Source organism: Bos taurus, chromosome 20, assembly GCF_002263795.3.
Source record: "Bos taurus isolate L1 Dominette 01449 registration number 42190680 breed Hereford chromosome 20, ARS-UCD2.0, whole genome shotgun sequence".
In the NCBI taxonomy this organism is placed as follows: Eukaryota; Metazoa; Chordata; class Mammalia; order Artiodactyla; family Bovidae; genus Bos; species Bos taurus.
This window is the reverse complement of record NC_037347.1, coordinates 66,858,520-66,870,528: the sequence shown is the minus strand read 5'-3', so window position 1 is coordinate 66,870,528 and position 12,009 is coordinate 66,858,520.

Genomic DNA, 12,009 nt, shown 5'->3' with positions numbered 1-12,009 from the left:
TTTAATCAGTCTGAGCATCCGTTAATGATTCTTTCCTATCCATTTGATTAAAACACAAAGTCACTGAGGCAGCAGCAAATTGGATTTTTTTTCCCTTGGCCCTTAATGTGCTGCAGTAATGAAATCCATGACTTCCAACCTCTGCTAGTGAAGAGCCGGCATGTACAGTGTGAAAGGCAGGGCCACTCATTTGTCTCCTGGCTGATTATCCTTCCCGAGGAAGGCGTCTCACGGCCGTCCGTCTCTAGAACAGAGCACCTGTATGGGAGAGCTGAAGACTGAAAGCCATTTCTTTAAAAGCAGCTGCAGCTTTTATCACTAGGGTGAAATCATATCCCACATACTAATTTAATAAACTCCTTCAAGCTTACACAGAGTCCTTTCCTGGAAAAGGATGTGTTTATATCCCACTGGCCAATGCGATGAAAGATTTCCATTTACAACCCAAGGAAGAAACAGGAGTGAAGATTAAAAACCAGGCTAAGCCAGTCCAGTTCATACTTTGATTAAACTGTAGATTCTGATCATCACAGAACTGAGCTGTGGAAGTTAAGTAGCTAGGTAACATCCACACCCTTGTCGCTCAGATATATAAAGAAAGCTTTTCCCCTGCGGCCCTCGCTCAGGTCTTTCTGATGGTGACCCCCCTCTTGTCCTGAATCTCATGACCTCAGCCCCACGATGACCAACTGTAGGCAAAGACCATCATGTCAGAGCTCCTTCCTGGGAAAGCAGTGGGGTTGGTTCAGAGTAGTTGCTTCCAGGGCTCAGAAGAACCTGAGGCCCACCTTCCCCATCACTTCTCATTTTCCAGGGAAAAGAAATCGGGTGGTAAGGAATCATAGAGGAACAAACTGTTGTGGTAGACGTCACCTCAGTAACATAGAGAAAAATCCTCATTATAAGAGGATAATCTGAACTCTCATGCCTGATTTTATATTTGTTCATTCAACAAAAAATTGTTGGTGTTGAGTATCGAGAGCTGAAGATGTATCCTTTAAAATTTTTTTTTAAAAACTTTTGTTCTCACAGAGCCTTCCATGTGTTATGAAACTATGCCTTGTCATCTTAAAAATAACCCAATAGTTTTATGGCATGTCTATAGTAGATTCTCAGGCAGGTTAATCCACCACGTCCTCCCGGCACACAAAACTTCAGTACCATGTGACAGACAGCTCCTCACATCATTACAGGTGCTCCCAGGCTAGTATCTCAGCATCTTATCTGCCAGCATCCCAAGCTACAGAAGGTGCTGAGCTTCATACAGACATAATTTGGAAGTGGGAGAGATCGGTGTCCCAGGGCAATCCTCAGGAGAAGGGAACCCATGGGTAAATGTCAACTAAAACTCATGAGGTATCTCGCCACCCCTGCACCCTGGACCAGATACTGAGCATCACTGTCTCCCAAACCCACTCAGGGAACACTCACCTGCCTTTTGTTACAAGGATGCTCGTTCTTCTCAAGGATGTTTCAGTAGTGAATACGTGCTTACACGTTGCATAGAGCAATGGTTCTCAGTCAGGGGCAATTTTGCCCCTGAGTGGACACTTGGCAACGCCTGAAGACATTTCTGCTTTGCATAGTTGGGATGGGGGTGCCAACGGCATCTGGAGAGTACAGGCCAGGAAGGCTTCCACACACCCTACAGTGCACAGGAAAGCCCCTGGCAACCAAGCATTATTTGGTTCAGAATGCCCCTGGTGCCTCGATGGAGAATCCCTCCATACAAATAGTCTCTCCCTCCAGAGAAAAGGACAGACATGCTCACTGGCCATTACTGAAAGACTCGGGTCCCCTGAGCTCAAGTTTCCTGAGTGATAACACACCTACTGTGTGCAGAGGCCCACCTGCCTATGCCTACGGGACTCAGGGGCAAGGAGACTGCCCTGCCATGTTCAACGATCTCCTTTGTTTCTGAGTGTTGTGTCTTCTACCAGCCTCTAGGAGACTGACAGCTAACGTGAGCGCTTGGCAGCAGGGTAAAAACTCACACCCTGAGTCACAGCCCTGACACCCTCTAGGGACGAGTGTTGCCTCTTGGACCCAATCTGTAGATGTCTGGGACATGGGACGCTTAGATGTGCTACAAGAGCAACTACAGAACAAGCAGCTGCCTGCAGGGCTGGGGAGCAGGAAGAGCTGTGCGCCCAGTGTGCCTCCTCCTGCCTCGCGAAGCAGGGGGAGGCAGGCTCCTAAAGCAAGGAGAACCCTGGAGCAGGGAGTGTGCTGCTACAGCTCACTGCTAAACTAATAAGCAGCCAGACGCAGCTGACGCTGTGGCCACCACGTGTGACCGTATCAGGCTCTGGAGCCCATCAAAGCAATTCAATAACTCAACGTCAGCGTCTTGGTTTCAACTCATTTTCCCAACAGGCATCTGTTCTGACTTGATTTGCACTGGGTGAGATGACCTGCAGCGTCCATACCCCCAGCAGCAGCAGCAACCCAGGGGGCATGCGTGAAACGTCGCTTCAGTCTTGTACAACTCTGCGACCCCATGGACTGTAGCCGGCCAGGCTCCTCTGTCCACGGGATTCTCCAGGCAAGAATACTGGAGTGGGTTGCCTTGCCTTCCTCCAGGGGATCTTCCCAACCCAGGGATCAAACCCATGTTTCTTATGTCTCCCACATTGGCAGGCAGGCTCTTTACCACTAGGGCCACCTGGGAGGGACCCATACAGACAGGAGGGTGGAGTGAGGAGGAGGGAACCAGACTCTGGATCCACATCGGAAGGTCAGGCATGGAAATGTCTTCAGAGCCCAGGAAGGCCCATCTGTAATTTCTAGAACAAAGCAACCTGAAGCCACTGCTTAGTGACCCCCAAAGTCAGGGCACTCACCTCTCACTCACTGACTCCCAGATGGACCATCACTGATGCACAGTTCTGAGTGCTAGTCATGGCATGGGGTCCAAATCTCCTCCTCGTCCATTTCCACTCATTGGCCCTGAATGACCAGTCAGGAGTCAAAGCCATGTGCGTTAAGTTTCGAGTTCGGGTGCAAGTTCCAATCCTTGGGTGAAATAACATGTAAATTAAGTTCTATAGCTTATAATCTAGCCTTGTGACTAGAGGGGAAGCTAATAATTTGATGACTGATCGAGAGCTCTAAAAGAACTCAGGATCCATCAGAGAATAAGAACGATCATTGGCAACCCACGCTCTTACCCACTGTCTGGGGCTGCTTTCACACTTAGCACCAGAGCTCAGTAGTTGCGACAGAGACTTTAATCTCTGGCCAGCAAAGCTGGATCTGGTCCTTTACAGGAAAAGACTTAATAAATTCCTGAACCCTTGGGTTCACGGAGGAGAAGAGATTCACCTACAGGCTGCACATGGGTGGGTCCATAAAAGACATGAGTCAGCCAAAAATATCAAAGTCCCAGGTTGGATGGCATCATCGACTCAATGGACATAAACCTGAGCCAACTCCTGAACATAGTGGAGGACAGAGGGACCTGGTGTGCTGCAGTCCATGGAGTCACAAAGAGTCGGACGCGACTTAGCAACTGAACAGCAACAACCAAAGTCCCCTCAACACGGTGGTGATGGACATCTTTCAAATCCTAGGGAGAAATCGGCCAGAAGAACCAGGCTCTGATGCAATGAGACACCAGTAATAACACCTGTGAAGGGGCTGGTGGAGGCACAGGTCAGCCCCACTAGGACCCTCCCAGCAGCGGGGATGCACACCTGTGTCTGAGTAAAATAGAAAGGATGGACAGGAGCCCCTGAGAGCAATTAGGAGAAACACCGTCGCTACTGTTCAGTCGCTCGGTCGTGTCTGACTCTTTGTGACCCCATGGACAGCAGCACGCCAGGATTTCCTGTCCTTCACTATCTCCCGGAGTTTGCTCAAACTCACGTGCATTAAGTCAGTGATGCCATCTAGCCATAGAAAAGGTCAAAGAGAAGATAAAATTAAATCTGAGCTTCTCCTCGATTTTTTTGAATTTAATATTAATAACACTCAGGTCCTAAAGATCAGAGTTCCCCTACTGATACCCACAAGGCCCAGTCTTCCCAATTTCTCAGAGAAATTGGTCATGAACCTTTAGAACCATGTAAGCATGGTATTCCTCCTGAAGAGTCCCACTGAATTTTAAAGCCTCTGACCAATCTTGCTACAAAGAGACCTGCTGAACTCAAGAGTTCCCCAAAGGATTTTGTCCATGGGACCTTTTCACCTGGTAACTGCCATCTGTACCCAGCACTGGCATTCCCAAGATTACTTCCGGGGGATGTTGTACTCCAGCCCAACCCCAAACTTTCCAGGTCAGAAAATCCCTCCATGCCTTGCACCCCAGTGTTAGCATCACACGGCCGTTTCCAGAGGAAAATGGTCCCCTTCGTAGGGTAAGGGGAATCTGACAGTGACCCTCCACAGGAGAAAGATTACAATAATGCTTTGTGCTCCAAATCTTTGCGAAGATGGTCAACCAGCTTGTTTAAGAAACATTTACCCATCCAGCTATGATAACGGCAGACGGGTCCTCCTCTCCCCCAGAATCTGAGCCTGTTCTAAGACACTGACCCAGGACTCCTGCTGATCACCTTGACACTCGCTGAGGAAGATGAAAAGGAGGAGCTGGGAGGGGCAGGCAGTAAGGACTATCCTTTCCTCCTTCTGCCGAGGTTGAGCAGCACTTCCAGCTCATAAGGAGACTGACTCCCAGATTTTTCCCTCCCAGGCATCTGATTCCTGGTGTGTCTGCTCCACCCACCACAGCTGAGGTCTGTGTCACAGAATGGGGTCAAGGTGCCCACAGAGGAGACCTCTCAAGGCCAAGCCTGGAATGAGCCCTCCAGAAGCCCAAGGAAAGGGCCCACTATGCATTCCCCATCATCAGAGCCAGGGTTCCTTTCTCTTAGGCCCCTTTAGAAAGTAAATGTTGGAAAACCTGTGTTTTGTCATAAGACCTGTACTTCTTAGATATTCATTTAGATTCGGAAAGTGAATTTTTTTATACCTCCGGGTCATTTCATAAAAACATTTTCATTCTGGTTTGCTTTTGTTGAACTGTGATACATACGCATTATTTCCAAGTTTGAACTGTATGAAAGACATTCTCTCTCCCCTCCCTGAACTCGAGGCCTCTCTTTTCATCTCCTCTGAGACAGTGACTCTTGCCAAGTTCTTATCTGTCTAGGTCACTTCTGAAATCACAGCAAAGCAAACAAATGGAAATCAATCACCTCCTGGGGGTGGGGAGGCAGGTGAAGGGGAAAAAAAAAGAACCTACCCATGTTGAGGAAGGCACTCTGCCAAGGGCATCATGGGCACTTTGCATATCTAACTTCATCCTCAAACGTGAGCATGAGATGGACATTATCTTCCTTACAGATAAGGAGCCTGAGGCTCTAACCTTGGGCTGTATCTTATCACCAAGGGCACGAAGCCTCCAGCCCAGTAACGAAAGTCCTGGAAATCACTGTGGCTTGCATCATTCAATGTCATAATACTTGTTCATAAATTGTATCTAGTTATCTATTGCTGCAGAATCGATGACCCCGAAGCCCTGGGACTTAAACCACACATTTATTTTCTTTTGCTGAGCAGGGCTTAGCAGGGAAGCTAGGCTCTGCTCCATGTGGCATCACTCAGCACAACTCAACTGTTTGTACTTCGGAGAGGGCGCATCACAGAGCTGCAAGCTGGTGCTGGATATTGGGTCCCCTCCATGTGGACATCCCCACCCGGTGGCCTGAGCTTCCTCACAGAATGGTACTAGGAACCAACCAACCAACCTAGTGTCCCAGGAAGTGGGAAATAAAATACATCAGTTTCTTGAAACCCAAGTCAGAGAACTGGATGGTCAGTCCTCTGCCCTCTTCTGTCCAAGCAGTCCAGACCTCTCTGCAGAAAGAGAACCAAGGAATTTTGGAAATATGCTTCCAAGCTTCCACAGTCACTTATTTGTCATATTGTTTATTCGTTCACTTATTTAATCTTAAAAAGCTATTTTGAATATGATTAAAACTGTCCTTCAACTCAGGGACCATGCTTAAGTAGACAAGACTCAAACGGTGGAGAGCAGCCCCAAAAGTCAGAAATGTTTCCCCCAAAAGCCTGTTCCTTAGCTTGTTGCTAGTGATAGAGAAGAATCCAAACCAGTGGAAGACAGTTTCCTATTTTGAAAAATAAGGAGAGATGAATGCAGGGCAGTGCCGCTTGTGGCAGAGCTCACAGCTGAGACACATCTCCTGAGACAAGTTCCTCTGTGTCTCCTATACATGACTGATGATTCAGAGCCCAAACTTCATTTGATCAGCCTGGGACCTTTGCTTCAAGACACTCGCTTTCTTCTCTTTCCTGGGTGAAAAGAGGTCCTTCTTCTCGGCCACAGTGAGTTTGCTTGCAGCCTTCTGGTCTATTCCACCCCCTTCTGATGTTTTATAAACAATTCCTCTTAATTTTCTCAGAGCTTTCATACATAGGGTTAGCTCTAACCCTGACAGAGCTCAGCCTTTTTACCACTCCTTTAAAAAAAAAAAAAAGAAAAGAACTTTTCAGCACAAATTAAGTGAGCTGAAACTCAGGAAGCTGTGAGAGGGCAAGGGGGCCCCACTTTAGGAGCGTCCAAGGTCCAGAATGCCCACACCTGAAAAGCTGACTGGTTGATTACGTCAATGTTCATTGACTAGTTTTGAGAATTACACACATTTTCATTTACTTGTCACCTTGACATGGTAACATCTTCAAATAAACAGGTGTGATTATCACAGGATCACAGAATAGTGATCACACAATGACGCACACCATAGCCGGAGGGAGCCCGTGAAATCTGCAAGCAGCTGAACCTCGGAGACAGGTGAGCATTTTCTCTGGATTCTTCCCAGCCCCCACCGCCACCCCAGGAAAGGGGCGTTTCACTTTCTCCCAGTGGGATCCTCCTTACCCTAAATACAGACTCATGGATTCTTCACTAATTCATTTATTCAAAAGTAAGCAAGGGCATCTGGAATAGAGGCATGCCTGAGTCTCATGAGTGTGTGCTCATACACAGGGGTCTATGGCCTTTGGACAGAGCGGCTGTGGGCCTTGGGGACCTACGTCCTTGCTTCTCTAGACCGAGCTGGGACTCTGCAAATTGCAGGGAGGTGAGGAGAGGCAAAACAGAAGAGACCTCTCAACAGAACGGAGATGAGAGAATAAGGAAGAATCCAGAAACCTGCTCCTCAACGCAAACAGATTCCAGGCAAGTCTGTTCAGCGACCCCCACCTGGCACAGCGTTTGTGCACTCACACACACGTGCTCAAGTGTGCCTCTGGAAGCTCTGCTTTCAAAGAGTTTGTAATGTATGCTGTGAACAGCAAGGAGAGATAAGAAGGCTTTCCAGTTTTCATCCCAATCCAAAGAAGGGCAATGCTAAAGAATGCTCAAACTTTACTGCACAATTGCCCTCATTTCACATGCTAATAAGGTTAGGCTCAAAATCCTTCAAACTAGGCTTCAGCAGTATGTGAACCAAGAATTTCCAACAAACTGAGTTTAGAAAAGGCAGAGGAACCAGAGATCAAATTGTCAACATTCATTGGATCATAGAGAAAGCAAGGGAATTTCAGAAAAACATCTACTTCTGCTTCTTTGACTCTGAGAAGACCTTTGACTGTGTGGGTCACAGCAAACTGTGGAAAGTCCTTCAAGAGATGGGAATACCAGACCACTTTACTGTTTCCTATAAAACCTGTATGCAGGTCAAGAAGCAACCTTACATAGAACAACTGACTGGTTCAAAATTGGAAAAGGATTACGACAAAGCTGTATACTGTCACCCTATTTATATAGCTCATATGTAGAGTACATCATGCAAAATGTCAGGCTGGATAAATAACAAGCTGGAATCAAGATTGCCAGGAGACATATCAATAACCTCAGATATACAGATGATACCACTCTAATGGCAGTAAGTGAAGAAGAATTAAAGAGCCTCTTGATGACGGTGAAAGAGCAGAGTGAAAAAGTTGGCTTAAAACTCAACATTCAAAAAACTAAGATTATGGCATCTGGTCCCATCACTTCATGGCAAATAGATGGGGAAACAGTGGAAATAGCGACAGACTTTATTTTCTTGGGCTCCCAAATCACTGCAGTTGGTGACTGCAGGCATGAAATTTAAAAATATTTGTCTCTTGGAAGGAAAGCTATGACAAACCTAGGCAACATATTAAAAAGCAAAGGCATCACTTTGCCTACAAAGGTCCATACAGTCAAAGCTATGGGTTTTCCAGTAGTCATGTATGGATGTGAGAGTTTGACCTTAAAGAAGTCTAAGCACTTAAGAATTGATGCTTTCAAACTGTGGTGTTGGAGAAGACTCTTGAGAGTCCCCTGGACTGCAAGAAAATCAAACCAGCCAATCCTAAAGGAAATCAACCCTGAATATTCATTGGAAGGACTGATGCTAAAGCTGAAGCTCCGATACTCTGGCCACCAGATGAGGAGAGTCAACTCACTGGAAAAGACCCCGATGCTGGGAAAGTTTGAGGGCGGGAGGAGAAGGGGATGACAGAGGTTGAGATGGTTGGATGGCGTCACTGACTCAATGGACATGAGTCTGAGCGAACTCTGGGTGATGGTGAAGGACAGGGAAGCTTGGCGTGCTGCAGTCCATGGGGTCATAAAGAATTGGACACAACTTAGAGACTGAACAGCAATGAATGCTGTGATGGGGTCTCAGCAATGTGGAGAAGCTTCTTACCTGGCACAGTGCAGGGCACTTAGTAGGAACTCAGCAGATTGTTTGCAAAGGGAACAACATGCAGTGGAGAGGTGCTTGGTGGAGGCAGGGCGGTCAGATCTCCCCGCCTCACCCACCTGTTCTCTCCCAGCCCTGCAAACTCCCACCTGAAGTGCTGGTTCATCTCCAGGCCCCTCCCACTGGGCTTCTTGCTTTCGGTTTACGAATGGGACACACACGTACACGGGCAGGCACATACGTGCGTGAGTGCACGTGAGAACGTAGGCTCGAACACATCCACACGTACACGCATGTTGCACGTGAAATGAAGTGAAAGGCGCTCAGTCGTGTCTGACTCTTTGCGACCCCATGAATTCTCCAGGCCAGAACACTGGAGGGGGTAGCATTTCCCCTCTCCAGGGGACCTTCCCAACCCAGGGATCGAACCCAGGTCTCCCACATTGCAGGTGGATTCTTCACCAGCTGAGCCACAAGGGAAGCCCAAGAATATTGGAGTGGGTACCCTATCCCTTCTCCAGCAGATCTTCTTGACCCAGGAATCGAACCAGGGATCGAACCCAGGGCTCCTGCATTGCAGGTGGGTTCTTCACCAACTGAGCCATGTGCGCACTTGCAAACACCACGCAGGTACCCACGCACGAACTCCTAGTTCTGACCTTAAACTACATGATACATCTTTCCCTCCCACCTTGACACAGACCCAACCTCCCAGACAAAGGCCAGTCCCCGCCTCTGCTGGGTTGGCGTCTGCCCAGGAGGGCCTGGGTTCGTCCTCCCCTCTCACGCCCCCATCCCGCTTCTACAGAATCGGGGTCACGAGGCTCAGCACCGCCTTCTTCACAGAAGCGCCCCCTGCCACTCCACGTCCAGCCCCTGAGGGTGGGGGGCAGGGATGGGCTTGCCCAGCTTTGCATCCTCTCAGGGTCCCCAACAGACGTCTCAGACGCTGCTGCACTGAGAGCGTCTGGAGTGCTTGGACCGGCAGAGGGACAAGGTCTGTCTTCTCAGGACCCTCAGGGCTGCCTCCAGCGCCCCCATCGGCAGTGCTCCTCTGCCCTCCCCCACCTTCCCTCCACCAGGAGTCCCACCCCCGCCCACGTACCTGTGAGTGAGCTCCAGCAGCCTAGGAGGATGCGCGCAGAATGCATTTTAAACACAAACACAAAGGTTACCAAGAGCCCACAGATACTGACGGCCTGCTACCGGCATGTGAACTTGGTGGGGAAGGGCCCATTCCAGCAGTGCATGCCCCTCCCCGTCCTTGACACCTCTTATCAGGACCCCCTCCAGGGCAGGGCTGGGGGGCTGGAGCATGCGTCACACAGGACGAGGGGATCCAAGACAAAGGACCTGCTCCTGGGGCTTTGTGAGCAGCCATGGCTGCTGTTCTGTACAGAAAGATGGGAGTCGTGATTTATGGTCTGCAGAGCTTGGGTGGATACAGCGGTGCGGACAGAGCTGTTCTCACAGATAAGAGCAAATAATTGTTTCCACCGCAGGGCTGTTTTTCAACCGAAATCTGTGGGCTTGGGAAGTACTTTCTTTGCTTTTATTGTTGATTCCATGAGGTGCTCTATATATTAAGCACTGAGACCAGCCAGAAGATAAGTAGAATGAATCCAAGGACCACACCAGCTCCAAGTAGAAAAAGGGCTTGTTTTTCTCTCAATGGCAAAGCAGAGGCAATCAATTCTTACGAGATTTCAGGGTTGTTCTTTTTCAAACTGGGTCTATTTCCCTTTAGTGACAGTTGTCAGAAGTCACTTTTAAGAAAGTGCTTTGAAATTGAATAGAAAATGTCTCGCATGTTTGTTCCTGTTCTCGTGAAGTTCAGATGAGATGTGAGCGACAGGCAGGGTGCCTGGCGCCCCAGGCTCAGCAAACGCGCGCCTCCTTCAAACCTTGTTTCTGGGAATCAGGAGGGGAGATCAGAGGTCTAGGAAGCGCTCTGGCTGGGATTCAGCCCAGATAGGATAGACGATGGGTCAGCACGCCAGGTAAGCATCTGTCTTGAGGTCTCAGCCCCTTTATGGACAGGCACTCCAAAGGGAAGCCCCACTCTAGGAGCTGGGATGGAGACAGAAGCCAGATCTCAGGTTCTGGGCTTCAATCATAGGCAAGGTCATGCTGGGCTCTGATTGGAACCTGGTATCCATCAGAGAAGCAGGAGTGGCAGGGACAGTCCAGGAGCGGGTGTTGTTCAGTCGATAAATTCTGTTGGACTCTTCGACCCCATGGAGGGCAGCACACGAGGCTCCTCTGTCCTCCACTGTTTCCTGGAGTTTGCTCAGAGTCATGTCCACTGAGTCCGTGATGGCGGGTGGTGCCTTCAGCAGACTTCCTAGAAACACAGGAACTGGGGGTGTCGGGGCCCAGGTGTGAGTCTCATCACCATGGTTTAAAGCTCCCCACGTTTACAGCGACATCATCAACTCAGTGAACAGGAGCCAGATTCGGTCAGGCCTGCTGGTGCAGGGCCAGGCTGGCGAGCTGGCCTGTGGGTTTCCCTTGGTTTGGTGGCCCACATGAGGGCTCCGGCCTTTCTCCCCAGCTCTGACCATCCACCAAGCCTGCGTGGGGGTGCTGGTCTGACTCCAGGACCCCACCAGCCCCCTGCCTGGATGAAGACCTCCAGTCCACTGGAGGCAATCACTGAGAGAAGGGGTCCCCGGGTAGCATGGGGCTGGGGGTTCAAGCACAGGAAAGAAGACTGGAATAGTTCGTCCGGTGGCCCTGCCCGTGTTAACAGTCCTGTGACGGTTCTGAACACAGCCCAGGGGTGGAGACGGGAGAGAGGACAGTGCCCATCGCCCCTGCCCGTGGGGACGTTCACCCTCCCCCCCCCCATCACCTCACTATCCCCTCCCTATACAGCCCGCCTCGGCCAGCACAGCTTCTCTGTCCTCTGCCCCCGACCAGGTCCATGTGACTCTAAACCCTGAGGAGAAGGGGCCGACAGGATGAGACGGTTGGATGGCATCACCAACATGATGGGCATGAGTTTGAGCAGTCTCCGGGGGTTGGTGATGGACAGGGAGGCCTGGTGTGCTGCAGTCCATGGGGTCTCAAAGAGTCAGACACGACTGAGCGACTGAACTGAGACCCTGAGAGATGTGGGTACCAGCTGCGGTCTGATGCAGTCATCTGAAGAGTGTCCAGGAAACACCCTGACCACAGAGCAGGTCTCAAGATGGGGGTGGGAGGGAAACTGACCAGTCTTTAAACCAGCCTAGCCTGAGGTGGTCGTCATCACCTATACTCAGCTTCCAGAGCAAGTCCTGACCCCTCCAGCCCTTGGGAGGCA